The following is a 17,667-nucleotide window of genomic DNA, read 5'->3' as shown; positions in this document are numbered from 1 at the left end:
TGGAAGTGAAGTCTGATGCTATAAAGAACAATATTGCATAGGAACCTGGAATGCTAGGTCCATGAATCAAGGTAAATTGGCAGTGGTCAAACAGGAGATGGCAAAAGTGAACATAGACATTTTAGTAATCAGTGAAGTAAAATGGACTGGGATAGGTAAATATAACTCGGATGACCATTATATCTATTACTGCTGGCAAGAATCCCTTACAAGAACTGGAATAGCCCTCATAGTCATGAAAAGAGTCCAAAATGCAGTACTTGGATGCAATCTAAAAAATTACAGAATGATCTTGTTCGTTTCCAAGGCAAACCACTCAATATCACAGTATTCCAAGTCATGCCCCAAGCAGTAATGCTGGAGAAGCTGAAGTTGAATGGTTCTATGAAGACCTACAAGACCTTCTAGAACTAACATCCCAAAAAGATGTCCTTTTCATTATAGGGGACTGGAATGCAGAAGTAGGAAGTCAAGAAACACCTGGAGTAACAGGCAGATTTGGCCTTGGAATACAGAATGAAGCAGGCCCAAGGCTAACAGATATTTGCCAAAAGAATGCACTGGTCATAGCAAACACCCTCTTCCAACAACACAAGAGAAGACCCTACACATGGACATCACCAGATGGTCAACACTGAAATCAGATTGATTATATTCTTTGCAGCCAAAGATGGAGAAGCTCTATAGAGTCAGCAAAAACAAGACCAGGAGCTGACAGTGGCTCAGATCATGAACTCCTTATTGCCAAATTCAGACTTAAGTTGAAGAAAGTAGGGAAAACCACTAGGCCATTCAGGTATGACCTAAATCAAATCCCTTACTATTATACAGTGGAAGTGACAAATCATTTCATGGGATTAGATCTAATACACAGAGTGCCTGAAGAACTTTGGATAGAGGTTCATGACACTGAACAAGAGGCAGTGGTCAAAAAAAGTACCCAAGAAAAAGAAATGCAAAAAGGTAAAATGGTTGTCTGAGGTGGTCTTTCAAATAGCTGAGAAAAGAAGAGTAGCTAAAGGCAAAGGAGAAAAGGAAAGACATAAGTATCTGAATGCATAGTTCCAAAGAATATCAAGGAGAGCTAAGAAAGTCTTCCTCAGTGATCAGTGCAAAGAAATAGAGGAAAACAATAGAATGGGAAAGACCAGAGTTTTCTTCAAGAAAATTCGAGATACTAAGGGAAAATTTCATGCAAGGATAGGCACAATAGAGGACAGAAACAGTATGGACCTAACAGAAGCAGAAGATATTAATAACAGGTGGCAAGAATACACAGAAGAACTATACAAAAAGATTTTCATTACCCAGATAATCACGATGGTATGATCACTCACCTAGAGCCAGACATCCTGGAATGCAAAGTCAAGTGGGCTTTAGGAAGCTTCATGATGAGCAAAGCTAGTGGAGGTGATGGAATTCCAGTTGAAATTCAGTTTGAAATTCCAGTATTTCAATCCTAAAAGATGATGCTATGAAAGTGCTGCACTCAATATGCCATCAAATTTGGAAGACTCAGCAGTGGCCACAGGACTGGAAAAGGTCAGTTTTCATTCCAACCCCAAAGAAAGGCAAGGCCAAAGAATCTTCAAACTACTGTGCAATTGAACTGATCTCACATGCTAGTAAACTAATACTCAAAATTCTCCAAGCCAGGCTTCAACTGTATGTGAACTGTGAACTTCCAGATGTTCAAGCTGGATTTGGAAAAGGCAGAGGAACCAGAGATCAAATTACCAACATCTGTTGGATCATCAAAAAGCTAGAGAACTAAAAGAGACTTTTGATGAAATTGAAGAAGGAGAGTCTAATAGCTGGCTTAAAATTCAATCTTCAGTGCTCACTTCAGTAGCTCATATACTAAAATTGGAACCTTACAGAGAAGATAGCATGGCCATTGTGCTAGGATGGCTTGCAAAGTAGTGAAGTGTTCCATATATTAAAAAAAAAATTATTATTTGCCTGATTTTTTAACTGCCACTTGTCTGGGATTTGTCTTTGGTTTCTCATTTTTTGGTTGTTTGTTTTAATCTCACTTAATGACATAGCAAACCACTAGTGGAATCTTCATTCCTGACCAGAGATCAAGCCCTGCGCCTTTGGAGTGGGAGCACTGACTCCAAGACCCTATCAGATCAGATCAGTCGCTCAGTTGTGTCCGACTCTTTGCGACCCCATGAATTGCAGCACGCCAGGCCTCCCTGTCCATCACCAACTCCCGGAGTTCACTCAAACTCATGTCCATCCAGTCGGTGATGACATCCAGCTATCTCATCCTCTGTCGTCCCCTTCTCCTCCTGCCCCCAATCCCTCCCAGCATCAGAGTCTTTTCCAATGAGTCACCTCTTCGCATGAGGTGGCCAAAGTACTGGAGTTTCACCTTTAGCATCAGTCCTTCCAAAGAACACCCAGGACTGATCTCCTTTAGAATGGACTGGTTGGATCTCCTTGCAGTCCATGGGAATCTCAAGAGTCTTCTCCAACACCACAGTTCAAAAACATCAATTCTTCGGCACTCAGCTTTCTTCACAGTTTAACTCTCACACCCATACATGACTACTGGAAAGACCATAGCCTTGACTAGACGGACATTTGTTGGCAAAGTAATGTCTCTGCTTTTCAATATGCTATCTAAGTTGGTCATAACTTTCCTTCCAAGGAGTAAGCATCTTTTAATTTCATGGCTGCAGTCACCATCTGCAGTGATTTTGGAGCCCCCCCAAATAAAGTCTGACACTGTTTCCCCACCTATTTCCCATGAAGTGATGGGACCAGATACCATCATCTTCATTTCCTGAATGTTGAGCTTTAAGCCAACTTTTTCACTCTCCTCTTTCACTTTCATCAAGAGGCTTTTTAGTTCCTCTTCACTTTCTTTCATAAGGATGATGTCATCTGCATATCTGAGGTTATTGATATTTCTCCTGGCAATCTTGATTCCAGCTTGTCCTTCTTCCAGCCCAGCGTTTCTCATGATGTAATAAAACTAAAAGCTGGTTCTTGGAGAAGATAAACAAAATTAACAAACATTTAGCCAAACTCATCAAGAAAAAAAGAGAGAAGAATTAAATCAACAAAATTAGAAATGAAAAAGGAGAGGTTACAAGAGACAATACAGAAATACAAAGAATTATAAGAGACTAATATGAACAACTATATGGCAATAAAATGTATAGCCTGGAAGAAATGGACAGATTCTTAGAAAAGTTCAATCCTTAAAGACTGAATCAGGAAGAAATATAAATTATTAACAAGCCAATTACAAGCAGTGTAATTGAAGCTGTGATCAAAATGTTCAAAAAAAACAAAACAAACAAACAAAAACAAAACAAAACAAAAGCCCAGGACAAGAGGGCTTCACAGTAGAATTCTATCAAACATTTAGAGAAGATCTAATGCCTATCCTTCTAAAAACTCTTTCAAAAAATTGAAGAAAAAGGAGCACTTCCAAACTAATTTTACGAGTGCACCATCATCCTGATAACTAAACCAGACAAAGACAACTCAAAAAAAGAAAACTACAGGCCAATATCACTTTTGAACATTGATGCAAAAATCCTCAACAAAATTTTAGCAAACAAAACTCAGCAGTACATCACAAAGCTCATAAGCCATGATCAAGTTTGTTTTTTTCCAGGGAAGCAAGCATTCTTCAATATACACAAATCAATCAATGTGATACACCACATTAACAAACTGAAAGATAAAAACCATATGATAATCTCAACAGATGCAGAAAAAGCCTTTGACAATATTCAGCACCCATTTATGATCAAAACTTCAAAAATAGTCATAGAAGGAACCTACCTCAACATAGTAAAGGCCATATATGATAAGCCTACAGCAAACATTATTCTCAATGGTGAAAAAATGAAAGCATTCCCCCTAAGATCAGAAACAAGACAAGGGTGCCCAGTTTCACCACTATTATTCAACACATTTCTGGAAGTCCTAGCTACAGCAATCAGAGAAGAAAAAGAAATAAAAGGAATCTAGATCAGAAAAGAAGACACAAAGTTCTCAGTGTTTGCAGATGACATGATACTGTACATAGAAACCCCTAAAGATAGTATCAGAAAATTACTAGAGCTAATCAATGAATTTAACAACCTTTCAGGGTATAAAATCAATACACAGAAATAACCTGCATTTCTACATACTAACAATGAAAAATCAGAAAGAGAAATTAAGAAATCAATCCCATTCACCATTGCAACAAAAAGAATAAACTATCCAGGAAGAAACTTACGTAAGAGGACAAAAGAACTGTACACAGAAAATTATAAGACACTGATGAAAGAAATCAAAGACGACATAAACGGTTGGAGAGATATTCCATATTCCTGGGTAGGAAGAATCAATATTGTGAAAATGACTGTTCTACCAAAGACAATCTACAGGTTCAATGCAATCCCTATCAAATTACCAATGGCATTTTCACAGAACTAGAGCAAAAATTTTCACAATTCATATAGAAGCACAAAACCCCTGAATAGCCAAAGGAGCCTTGAGAAAGAAGAATGGATGGATCAACTTTCCTGACTTCAGATTATACTACAAAGCCACCGTCATCAAGGCAGGATGGTACTGGCACAAAACAGAAATATAGATTAGTGGAACAAAATAGAAAGCCCAGAAATAAACCCATGCACCTATGGGTACCTTATTTTGACAAAGAGGCAAGAATATAAAATGGGGCAAAGACAGCCTCTTCAATAAATGGTGCTGGGAAAACTGGACAGCTACATGTAAAATAATGAAATTAGAAAAATTCCCAATACCATACACAAAGATAAACTCAAAATGGATTACAGGCAGAGATGTAAGACCGGAAGCTATGAAACTCTTAGAGGAAAACATAGGCAGAACACTTCATGACATAAGTCAAACGAAGATCCTCTATGACCCACCTCCTAGAGCAACAGAAATAAAAACAAAACTAAACAAGTGGGACCTGATTAAACTTAAAAGCTTTTGCACAGCAAAGGAAACTATACACAAGGTGAAAAGACAACCCTCAGAATGGGAGAAAATAATAGCAAATGAAACAACTGACAAAGGATTAACTTCCAAAATACACAAGCAGCTCATAAAACTCAACACCAGAAAAACAAACAACCCAATCAAAAAATAGGGGAAATACCTAAACAGACATTTCTCCAAAGAAAACATGGAGATGGCTAACAAACACATGAAAAGATTCTCAACATCTCTCATTATTAGAGAAATGCAAAGCAAAACTACAATGAGATATCACCTGACACTAGTCAGAATGGCCACTGTCAAAAAAGTCTACAAACAATAAATGCTGGAGAGAGTGTGGAGAAAAGGGAATGCTCTTGCACTGTTGGTGGGAATGTAAATTGATACAGCTACTATGAAAGATGGCATGGAGATTCTTTTAAAAACTAGGAATAAAACCACCTTATGACCCAGCTCCTAAGCATACACCCTAAAGAAACCAAAATTGAAAAGCACACATATATTCCATTGTTCATTACAGCCCTATTTACAATAGCTAGAACATGGAAGCAACCTAGATGTTCATCAACAGGTGAATGGGTAAAGAAGTATGATATATATGCAAAATGCAATATTACTCAGCCATAAAAAGGAACACATTAGTCAGTTCTAATGAGGTGGATGAACCTATTATGCAGAGTGAAGTAAGTCAGAGAGAAAGATAAATATTGTATTCTAACACATATATACAGAATCTAGAAAAAATGGTACTGAAGAATTTATTTACAGGGCAGCAATGGAAAAACAGACATAAAGAATAGACTTATGGACATGGGGAGGGGGAGGAGAGGGTGAGATGTATGGAAACAGTAACATGGAAACTTACATTACCATATGTAAAATAGATAGCCAATGGTAATTTGGCTCAGGAAACTAAAACAGGGGCTCTGAATCAACCTAGAGGGTTGGGATGAGGAGGAAGATGGGAGGGAGTTTCAGAAGGGAGGGGATATATGTATACCTATGACTTCCCTGGTGGCTCAGATGGTGAAGCATCTGCCTACAATGCGGGAGACCCGGGTTCAATCCCTGGGTCAGGAATATCTCCTGGAGAAGGAAATGGCAACCCACTCCACTATTCTTGCCTGGAAAATCCCATGGAATTTCAGACAGAAGAGCCTGGTAGGCTACAGTCCATGGGGTCACAAAGAGTCAGACACGACTGAGCAACTTTCTTTCTTTTCTTTCTTATGGCTGATTCATGTTGAGGTTTGACAGAAAACAACAAAATTCTATAAAGCAATTATCCTTCAATTGAATATAAATTAAAAACAAAAAACACCTCAACATTCAGAAAGCTAAGATCATGACATCTGGTCCCATCAGTTTATGGCAAATATTTGGGAGACACTGGAAACAGTGATAGACTTTATTTTTTTGGGCTCCAAAATCACTGCATCTGGTGTTTGCAGCCATGAAATTAAAGGACGCTTGCTCCTTGGAAGAAAAGCTATGACCAACCATGACAGCATATTAAAATGCAGAGACATTACTTTGCCTACAAATGTCCGTCTAGTCAAAGCTATGATTTTTCTAGTAGTCATGTATGGATGTGAGAGTTGGACTATAAAGAAAGCTGAGTGCTGAAGAACTGATACTTTTGAACTGTGGTGTTAGAGAAGACATTTGAGAGTCCCTTGGACTGCAAGGAGATCCAACCAGTCAACCCTAAAGGAAATCAGTCCTGTATATTAATTGGAAGGACCTGATACTGAAGCTGAAACTCCAATACTTTGGCCACCTGATGTGAAGGACTGACTTATTTGAAAAGGCCCTGATGCTGGGAAAGATTGAAGGCAGGAGGAAAAGGGGACACAGAGGATGAGATGGTTGGATGGCATCACTGACTCTATGGACATGAGTTTGAGCACACTCTGGGAGTTGGTGATGGACAGGGAAGACTCGTGTGCTGCCATCCATGGGTTTCCAAAGAGTCAGACAAGGCTTAGCGACTGAACTGACTGACTCACTTCAGAGAAATATTTGATTTATATAACACACAGAAAGACAACCTTCTGGGATGTTATTGAAGTAAAAGTAGTGGCATAAAATGATGTATGTATACTGGTGTTTATTTTGTCATTGATTTTGATGATAAAAACTGGAAGTATATAAAATCTCTATCTATGTGAGATGGTTGGATAAATTACATTTACAGCCTAGATCACTGAAGAGGTTTTGATGAAGTTGTTTTAAATGGTCAGAAATTCTCTTCAAAAACAAGAGGTCAGATGCTCTTTTAAATAATATTTCTTTTAAATCAAGGACATAGCCCCTGTAAATGTATTTGAGTATATCAAACAAGTAAGAAAATATGAGAGGGTATGCTAGGTTTAAACATGTATAATTGGGTTGATGAGCTGGAGGGTAGCTGTGAAAGGAAACAGACTGCTATGTAAAAGGGGAAGGAGGAGGATCCTGGGAAGAGGGCAAATAGGAAGCACTGCAAATATGTCCCCACTTAAAAACAATTGCACTGCCAGAATCTATCTTATATAACTATTTTGGAGCTGTGTAGTCTATTGAAGCCTCCCAACTTCCAGGACACTTGGACAGTTAATTGTGGTTGATTTCAGTCATTTTCACTGCAGTGCAGCTAACCATGCCCAATCACAACTCTCTGGCTAACCCACCTGCATAAGTTCCAGTTGAACTTTGCAAGAATGCTTAAGGGAGCCAAGTGGTAAATAGGAAGTTTTCCTCCAAATATCCACTGTCTGTTCTCTGATTATTGATGGTTGCTTCTGAATCAGAGGTGCAGAGAGGAGAGCAGCCATAATTGGTGCATCTCCCCACCATGGCTTTGCCCCTCCCTAACCCCTCCGCAGCCCAGCTGAACTGAGTTTGGAATTTAAAGACCAGTACCTTTATCCCTCCAATCTTCTTCTTCTTCTTTTTTTTCTTTTTGGTGTTTTGGGAGCCCGGCATTAAAGACTAGGACTTTTAAGAAGCATACACACAAAAAATTAGAAAGTCTTCATGCATGTACAGTGAGAGGTGCAGGCTTAAACAGACCAGAGAAGAACTTGTTTTGCCCGAGACTGACCCTCAGCACAGAGATTGCCTATAACAATCAAAACTGCAAATATGAAAAGGGAGATCAAGATAGCAGAGTAGGAAGACAGTGGGTTCACCTTCCCTGAAGAACATATCAGACTACAACCACACATAGAGCAACTTTTGCTGAAATCAGCCTGGGGAAGGCAGAACAGCTGTTCACCACCAAGGCTGTAAAGAGAGACACACATGGAGTCTGGTTGGAATGTAAACTGATACAATCATTATGCGAAGCATTATGGAGGTTCCTCAGAAAAGTAAAAATGGAATCACTGTACGATCCAGCAACTCCTACTCTGGGTATATATCTGAAGAAAATGAAAACATTAATTCCAACCCCGTTGTTCATAGTAGCATTATTTATAACTGCCAAGATGTGGATTCAACCTAAGTGTCCATTAGTAAATGAATGGGATGAAGCAGATTTGGAATATATATGCAATAGATACTAATCAGTAAAAAAAAAAAACAAAAAACAAAAAAAAAAACACCAAACTTTGCTATTTGGAAGACTGGTGGACTTAGAAAGTTATTATGCTTAGTGAAATAAGTCATATCAGTTCAGTTCACTTCAGTTGCTCAGTCGTGTCAGACTCTTTGTGACCCCATGAATCGCAGCACGCCAGGCCTCCCTATCCATCACCAACTCCCGGAGTTCACCCAGACTCACGTCCATCGAGTCAGTGATGCCATCCAGCCATCTCATCCTCTGTCGTCCCCTTCTCCTCCTGCACCCAATCCCTCCCAGCATCAGAGTGTTTTCCAATGAGTCAACTCTTTGCAGGAGGTGGCCAAAGTACTGGAGTTTCAGCTTTAGCATCATTCCTTCCAAAGAAATCCCAGGGCTGATCTCCTTCAGAATGGACTGGTTGGATCTCCTTGCAGTCCAAAGGACTCTCAAGAGTTTTCTCCAACACCACAGTTGATAAGCATCAGTTTTTCGGCACTCAGCCTTCTTCACAGTCCAACTCTCACATCCATATATGACTCCAGGAAAACTTGACTAGACAAACCTTTGTTGGCAAAGTAATGTCTCTGCTTTTGAACATGCTATCTAGGTTGGTCATAACTTCCGTTCCAAGGAGTAAGCGTCTTTTAATTTCATGGCTGCAGTCACTATCTGCAGTGATTTTGGAGCCCCAAAAAATAAAGTCTGACACTCTTTCCACTGTTTCCCCATCTATTTCCCATGAAGTGATGGAACCAGATGCCATGATCTTCATTTTCTGAATGTTGAGCTTTAAGCCAACTTTTTCACTCTCCACTTTCACTTTCATCAAGAGGCTTTTGAGTTCCTCTTCACTTTCTGCCATAAGGGTGGTGTCATCTGCATATCTGAGGTTATTGATATTTCTCCCAGCAATCTTGATTCCAGCTTGTGTTTCTTCCAGTCCAGTGTTTCTCGTGATGTACTCTGCATATAAGTTAAATAAGCAGGATGACAATATACAGCCTTGATGTACTCCTTTTCCTATTTGGAACCAGTCTGTTGTTCCATGTCCAGTTCTAACTGTTGCTTCCTGACCTGCATACAAATTTCTCAAGAGGCAGATCAGGTGGTCTGGTATTCCCATCTCTTGAAGAATTTTCCACAGTTTACTGTGATCCACACAGTCAAAGGCTTTGGCATAGTCAATAAAGCAGAAATAGATGTTTTGCTGGAACTCTCTTGCTTTTTCCATGATCCATCGGATGTTGGCAATTTGATCTCTGGTTCCTCTGCCTTTTCTAAAACCAGCTTGAACATCAGGAAGTTCACGGTTCACATATTGCTGGAGCCTGGCTTGGAGAATTTTGAGCATTACTTTACTAGCGTGTGAGATGAGTGCAATTGTGCGGTAGTTTGAGCATTCTTTGGCATTGCCTTTCTTTGGGACTGGAATGAAAACTAACCTTTTCCAGTCCTCTGGCCACTACTGAGTTTTCCAAATTTGCTGGCATATTGAGTGCAGCACTTTCACAGTACCATCTTTCAGGATTTGAAATAGCTCAACTGGAATTCCATCACCTCCACTAGCTTTGTTCATAGTGATGCTTTCTAAGGCCCACTTGGCTTCACATTCCAGGATGTCTGGCTCTAGGTGAGTGATCACACCATCGTGATTATCTAGGTCTTGAAGACCTTTTTTGTACAGTTCTTCTGTGTATTCTTGCCATGTCTTCTTAATATCTTCTGCTTCTGTTAGGTCCATACCATTTCTGTCCTTTATGGAGCCCATCTTTGTATGAAATGTTCCTTTGGTATCTCTAATTTTCTTGAAGAGATCTCTAGTCTTTCCCATTCTGTTGTTTTCCTCTATTTCTTTGCATTGATCGCTGAAGAAGGCTTTCTTATCTCTTCCTGCTAGTCTTTGGAACTCTGCATTAAGATGCTTATATCTTTCCTTTTCTCCTTTGCTTTTTGCTTCTCTTCTTTTCACAGCTATTTGTAAGGCCTCTCCAGACAGCCATTTTGCTTTTTTTTTTTTTATATAGAGAAAGATAAAATGTACATTTTTCCTTATAAATGAAATATAAACATTTAAATGAATGAATAACTATGCTGTTAATGTAACTAATATGAGACTAATATAACAATGTAAATCAACTATGCTTTCATTAAAAATTAATTAATTAAATATATTTCTAGAATTAATGTTAAGGAGGTTACCAACTGTGTTTTCTTCTAGAAATTTTATGGTTTCATGTCTTTCACTTACTTCTTCAGTCCATTTTGAATTAATTTTGTGTTTGGTGTAAGATAATGGTCTAATTTTACTCTTTTGCTTGCCACAGATCTTTATTTGATTTGTTTTTGGTAGGTTGTGTTTCTAGGAAAATCTCATCTATACTCTTGGTATAGTTCTTACAGCAATTTTTTTTTTTTTTTCTCTTAAGTTAGTTCCAATATTATTTAAGACAGAAGTCCCCATCAGAGGGAGCTGTTTACTTAGATTTTTGCTGAAACAATTTCCAATTGAGAGTAATTCTCTTCACTGATAGGGACTGTTTCATACCTCATAACTCTATTCCTTAATACACAGGGACAATTAACACATTATTTTTTTTTCACACAAGGTTGTAGTTCTGATACAGAATAAAAGCTTATGTTGAGATACTTGAAATTTTAAGAAATCTGTCCCCTAAAACCTGGTGTTCTTTCTTTCCTTTGCCAAGAGTTATGTTTTAGACTATGTAGATAATTTATCTATATGAACTAGTAAATCTAAGAGAAAACCTTTTTCCTACAAGTCATTGATAGGACTGTTGATATGCATAGTAGGGTAAACCCCAGATAACTGCACTTCTCTTCTAATAATACATGTACGGTAACACTGTGGGATTTGCTAGGACACATTTCTAAGTTCTGTTGCCCAGAAATGCAATTATGCATTGCCTTTGCCCCCAGGATTTCTATTCTTTTTGTCTGTTTAAAAATTCAAAATATGACAAGATTTGACTAAAAGAATATCTCTCAATCATGGCTACTTGCTTTGAAATGTGGAGTTTTGGTTGTTAAAGTGATTCTTGTGAAGAGAGTCTGGTGTCTCTTTTTAATATCACAAACATTTCTGGAGTTTCCTAGCAGAATATCTAATCGCAATTCACATAATTAATAATTGTCTATTTATTTGGATTTTTTTTCCAAAATAGTACATCATGAATTTCCCCTTTCTACCTAATTGTGTGAGTATAGCATTTTCAAAATCCAATGCGATATACTGGAATGATCCTAAACACAGATCTTAGGTTGTTGATACAAAGAATGAAGGAAAAAATTCAAAGTGAAACCTAAAATTAAAATGTCAAACTGTGTAATCTTTGAGTGAAGATTACTATAGACTAACTTTTGTGTCCTCCTGAAATTCATATGCTGAAACCTAAACCTCAATGTGATGGCCTTAGCAGGTGAGAACTGTGGTAGTTGATTACATCATAAGGATAGAGCTCTCATGGATGGGATCAGTGCTTTGTAAAAGAGACAGCAGAGAGGTCTCCTTTCTCTTTGGTCCTGAGAGGACATAGCAAGAAATGACAGGCTGTGAACCAGGAAGAGGGACCTCACCAGACACTGAATCTTCCAAGGCCTTGATCTTGGATTTCCCTGGATCCAGACTTTGAGAAATAAACTTTACTTTTCTATAAATCTCCCCAATCTGTAGATTTTACTCTGTGCGTGCGTGTGTGTGTGTGCACATGTGTGTATTAGTTTTCAGTTATGTCTGACTCTTTGCCACCCTTTGGGCTGTAACCCACCAGGCTTCTCTGTCCTGAATTCCCATGGAATTCTCCAGGCAAGAATGCTGGAGTGGGTTGCCATTCCATTCTCCAGGGGATCTTCCCAACCCAAGGATTGAACATGGGTTTCCTGCATTGTAGGCAGATACTTTAACATGTGAGCCACCAGGGAAGCCCCAGATTTTATTGTAGCAGCCAAAATGGAATCATACAATGTCTTTTAATCTTTTCAATATTTCTCCCTTTAGAGTTGCCTTGCAAAAAATATCCCATATTTGTGGTAGCACAGGTCATTGTTCTGGGTTTTGAATTGTGACCACTTCTTATTCTCTGCAGTTTGACAAATTTCAGAGTCTGGTACTTTCTTTTACTACTAAGGGGACCCCTGCTATATAGGTTAAAATGATACTGTTTTTCCCTACTAAATGTTGTTTATTCGCTAGGTTGTGTCTGACTCTTCTGTGACCCCATGGACTCTAACCAGCAGACTCCTCTGTCCATGGGATTTCTCAGGAAAGAATGCTGGAGTGGGTTGCCAGTTTGTTCTCCAGTGTATCTTCCTGACCCAGGGATTGAACCCACGTCTCCTTTGCAGGTGGATTCTTTTCCACTGAGCCCCTAGGGAAGCCCTACTAAATATGTGTGTGTGTGTGTGTGTGTAAATAAATACATACTTATGTGTTCTTTAGGCTTCCCTGGTGGCTCAGACAGTAAAGAATTCTGCAGTGAAAGAGGTGCGGGTTCAATCCCTAGGTTGGTAAGATACCCTGGAGAAGGAGCAACTTATTCCAGTATTCTTGTCTGGAGAATTCCACAGACAGAAGGGCCTGGCGGACTATAGTCAATGGGGTCACAAAGAGTCGGACATGACTGAGTGACATTCTACATTCTCTCTATTCTAATTTTTAGCTCTATGATTTCTGCTTAGTATTTTTAAGTTTTCTGTATCTTTGTGAAATTCTCACTTTGTTTATGTATTATCTTCTGATTACAGTAAGCGTGATACTTTTTTGAATTCTATGTCAGGTAATTTACATATCCATTCCATTAAATTCAGTTTGGAGTACTTTATCTTAATCTCTTTTAGAAAATATTTCAACTAGTTTTCATCTTCATTGACTCTGCTTTGGTGTCTGCATGTTACACCAAACACTCACCTGTCCTAATTTTCATGGGCTAGCCTTGTGCTGGAGAGAGCACTAATAAGCCTGGCCAGTGTGGACCACTCAGCCTTTGTGTTAGTTCAGCCTTCTCTCTTTGTTCTTGGTGGACTTCCAGGTATTCCAAGTGTGCGTGGTCCGCTCAGTGCTCTAAAACAAGCAAGACCGAAGCCAAGTCCACGTGCAGCCCCCAGATATGCTGTGTCCTGAGATGTATGGTGCACTTCCTTCCTCTCCAGGGAAAGCTGTAAGAGAAGGGTTTTCAGTACTTTGTTCTCTGCTGATCTGGTGAGGGGGAGCTATAGTGGCTTCCAGCCCCAGGTGGTTCTCTCTCATCCAGGATAGCTACTAATTCTTTATCCTGGGTCCCCTATGCTTTCTGACACACAGGCTGTCTTGAAGCCAGTCTCCTGGGCAGCCCGAAGAAAAGTTGGGGCATTGGCCACATAGTGCATACCTTTCCTTCCCCAGGGAGAAGCTAGAGCTGGGGAGTTGGTCCCAACCTGAAGGTTCTTTGGAAGAATAAGTACTATGAAAAGAGGAGTTCCTGAATTTCCCCAACAGTTTCTGTATAACTGGTTTCATACATTACTAGGAGCTGGACCTTTTTAATGACTCTCTGGATTTCTTACAAAGGAAATCTGTACTTGAAATGTTTCTGAATCAGTGTGTTCATGGTGGGTAGATAGTTCTAGGGCTTCCTTTTCTATCATCTTGCTGAATAGGTAATAGGAATTTATTTTCAGCTTTTCCTTGGGGGATGTATAATCTCTATGAAAGTGAAAGTCACTCAGTTGTGTCTGACTCTTTTCAACTCCATGAAGTACACAGTCCATGGAATTCGCCAGGGCAGAATACTGGAATGGGTAGCCGTTCCCTCCTCCAGGGGATCTTCCCCACCCAGGGATCGAACCTAGGTCTCCCGCACTGCAGGCAAATTCTTTACCAGCTGAACCACCAGAGAAGCCCCAAATGTATTTTGTCTGTACCACGTGGCATGTGGGATCTTAGTTCCCCAAGCAGGACTGAACCTGGCTGCCTGCAATGGAAGCTCAGAGTCTTAACCACTGGACTGCCAGAGAAGACAATAATACCTATAGTGAAGGGAAAACTTGAGTAAACATTTGAATCCCTAAGCGACGAAAAACACATAATGGTCATATTTGTAAATAAAATCCCCTCAGGTCCTTATTACACATAGAATGTTTTCCTGAGTAAGTGTCTGAGTAAGCGTCTGCCCTGGGATAACTGAGTGTATGACACCATTACACTCACATGAAATCTTCTGTGGCTTACCAAGTGGCAAAGATGATAATAATAAAAACTAAATTTTGCTTAAAAATTATGAGCTGTAGTTCTGAAAGATTTATGGGGCATATCAGACATTAAGTGTAGGGTGCATCCTCTTAGAAACAAAGGAAAGAAAGCCTCAGAGCCTGAAGTTGCTCTTCTAAGACATGGGGTTAGAAGTCAGATAAGGAAATTGCATGGTTTGATGGCCTAATAAGGTGAGTTTCTGAATCCCACTTATATTAATACCCTCCTTTTGTGATGAGTGTTCAGGGAGCTAAGATAGATGGCTTTCTCTTTCATTTTTAGCCCTGGGATTCAGCAAAACTGGCAGAAGAATATGTTAAAGGAAGGGTGCTGGGAAAGTTTAAAGACGTTATTTCGCTCAGAGAATGCGTTATCTCAATCAGTTCCATCAAAGCACATCTTACTCTTCTATATTTATGGTTTTTACTTTGTGACATGGAGCAGTAACTTAATCCCTCCTAGATTCTGGCCCCTTAGTTTTGGTTTAGAAAATCCTCTTGATTCTCCCTCAACCAAGTGTAATCTGTGTTCTAGACAAGTACCAGGTTAGTGGGGTTGCTGCCTCCGATTTTACTGTGAAGAGAAGGGTCATGTGAAGGAAGAATTGATGAAAGAGAGAAGGGTAACTATGTCCTTGTCCAAACTTCTACACAATACTGTGGATTTTACAGCAGTCATGTTTGCATCTGGAAGTAAAGTGCTTCATGCTGTAGGCTGTTTTGATACTTTTTGCTCATGTAGCTTATAAAGACTAACAAGGTTATGTCCATGTCACTCAGTTTCATGATAATGATAAAATAGGCAACGGTCCACATTGGTCAGGTCTCAGATCTTGCCAGTGCATGCAGCATTTTTTTGAGAACAAATGTTGTGTGAAAGTTGAATTTTGCTCTGTGTAATTCTTTCTCTTCTGTCCACAGATTCTCTTAGAAAAGAATGGCTTCTGGAAATGGTTCATTTGTGACTGAATTCCTTCTATTGGGATTAACAGACCAACCAGATCTCCAACCCCCTTGTTCTTCCTGTTCCTAGTAACATAAAACAGTCACTGTGTTGGGAAACTTGGGCATGGCAACTTTAATTGGGATGAGTTCACATCTGCACACCTCCATGTGCTTTTCCCTCTTTAGCTCGTCCTTCATAGATCTCAGTTATTCTTCTGTGTTTATACCAAAAATGCTGGTTACCTTCATATCAAAGAATAACATTATTTCTTCCATGGGGTTCATGACCCAACTTAACTTTTTGTGTTTTTTTGGTCTTTCTGAAATCTCTGTGCTGACATCAATGGCCTATGTGGCCATCTGTAACCCACTTTTGTATAATGCTGCCGTGTCCCCTAAAGTGTGTTCCAGCCTTGTCCTTGGTTCCTACTTGATGGCATTTTCTGGTGCCATGGCTCACACTCTATGCTGACACTGACTTTCTGTGATGCAAATATCATCTGCCATTTTTTCTGTGACATGCTCCCTCTTCTCGGCTCTCCTGTACAATTACCACATCAATAAGCTGGTACTTTTCATTCTGATGGGCATCAATATCATTGTGCCCAGTCTCACCATCTTTATCTTTTATGGTCTCATCTTCTCCAGCATCCTCCATATCAAGTCAATGGAAGGAATATCCAAAGCCCTCAGCATCTGCAGTTCCCACATAATTGCTGTTTCCTTGTTCTTTGGATCAGGTGCATTTGTATATCTCAAACCATCTTCTGCTGGGTCCAAGGATGAGGGAAAAATCTCTTCTGTATTTTATACCAACACTGTTCCCTTGCTATACCCCTTAATTTATAGCTTGAGGAACAAAGACATTATACTTGCTCTGAAAAATACCCTGAGTATGAGATAGTTTTGATCAAAGAGTATCTGTCTGTGCAGTTGGTTATGTGACAAGGAGATTCTGTGCTGCAATTATATATTATTTATGGCAGCCTTCTAATCCTATTTTTTTCCTTAACCTGATAAAGGAAATTTGAGTCTTTTTTCATAAGTAATTTCTAGTCTTTTTGGAGTGGGTCTCTTTTTTTCTCCCGATTATCAAAATATCTTCTCTACCCTTTTTTTTTTCCTGTTTAGTAATAGCATTAATTAAATCATAACATTATCTCCATCTTTTTATTTCATTGTCACTTTTGAACTTTTTTTCTTTGGAACATTATGCATGGTCTTCAAATAATGGCATTCTACAACAATAGAGTGACATTGTATCATTGAGGGTGTTTTTATCTGCCACTTGCTATTAAAAGCATGAATTAAATATTTCTACTGTTTTCACGCTCTTTTCAAGAATGCCAGAGTTTGAAAGTTCTATGATGACTATCAAGGATAATCCATTTTACACATATAAATGTTATGCTTCAAGCTTCTTTTGGCAAAGAGTTTTTTTTTTTTTTTTAACCTTTGTACAGTCAAGCATAGACATAACAGTTCATCAAACTATATTTATTGTATGCATGCAAAAGTTAAGGTTAGAGTGGTTAGATTTACTTAAGTCACCTAACTTTACAAAGAAAACCTGAAAACAAAAAAACAAAAAAACAAAGAAAACCTGATTTCATATTTGCTACTTTGTAATCTATTTTGCTGTTATACTCTTCTATTACTTTTATTTCAGTAATGGTGGAATATGAGAAAACACTGTTAATTTCAAAGGTGTCTCTGCCTTGTCCCAAGATGATAAATGAATTTCCCTCAGTGTGGCTATCATTTTTAAAAATTATTTTGTAAAAAAAAAGCTTGATTTTTTTTTGTTGTTGTTGTTGGGACCTAGGACAACTTTGGGGCTAATATATTGGGGAGCAGATAGGTTCAAACAAGGAAGTTACTTTTTCTGAAAAAAAAAAAAAATTAAAGACTTGAATTTAGAAAGTTTGTAACTATCTGTAATTCAGGAA

The 17,667-nt window shown here is 38.9% G+C and overlaps 1 non-coding gene across 1 annotated transcript; it reads left to right on the top strand.

The window, feature by feature from the left end:
• Window positions 1-1,836: 1,836 nt before the first annotated feature.
• LOC112585291 lies at window positions 1,837-1,942 on the top strand. The gene has a single exon (XR_003109767.3). It is a non-coding gene; the product is annotated as a U6 spliceosomal RNA (small nuclear RNA).
• The last annotated feature ends 15,725 nt before the right edge of the window (window positions 1,943-17,667 follow it).

This window comes from Bubalus bubalis, chromosome 5 (assembly GCF_019923935.1).
Source record: "Bubalus bubalis isolate 160015118507 breed Murrah chromosome 5, NDDB_SH_1, whole genome shotgun sequence".
Classification (NCBI taxonomy): domain Eukaryota; kingdom Metazoa; phylum Chordata; class Mammalia; order Artiodactyla; family Bovidae; genus Bubalus; species Bubalus bubalis.
This window is presented reverse-complemented; position numbering and strand designations above follow the sequence as displayed.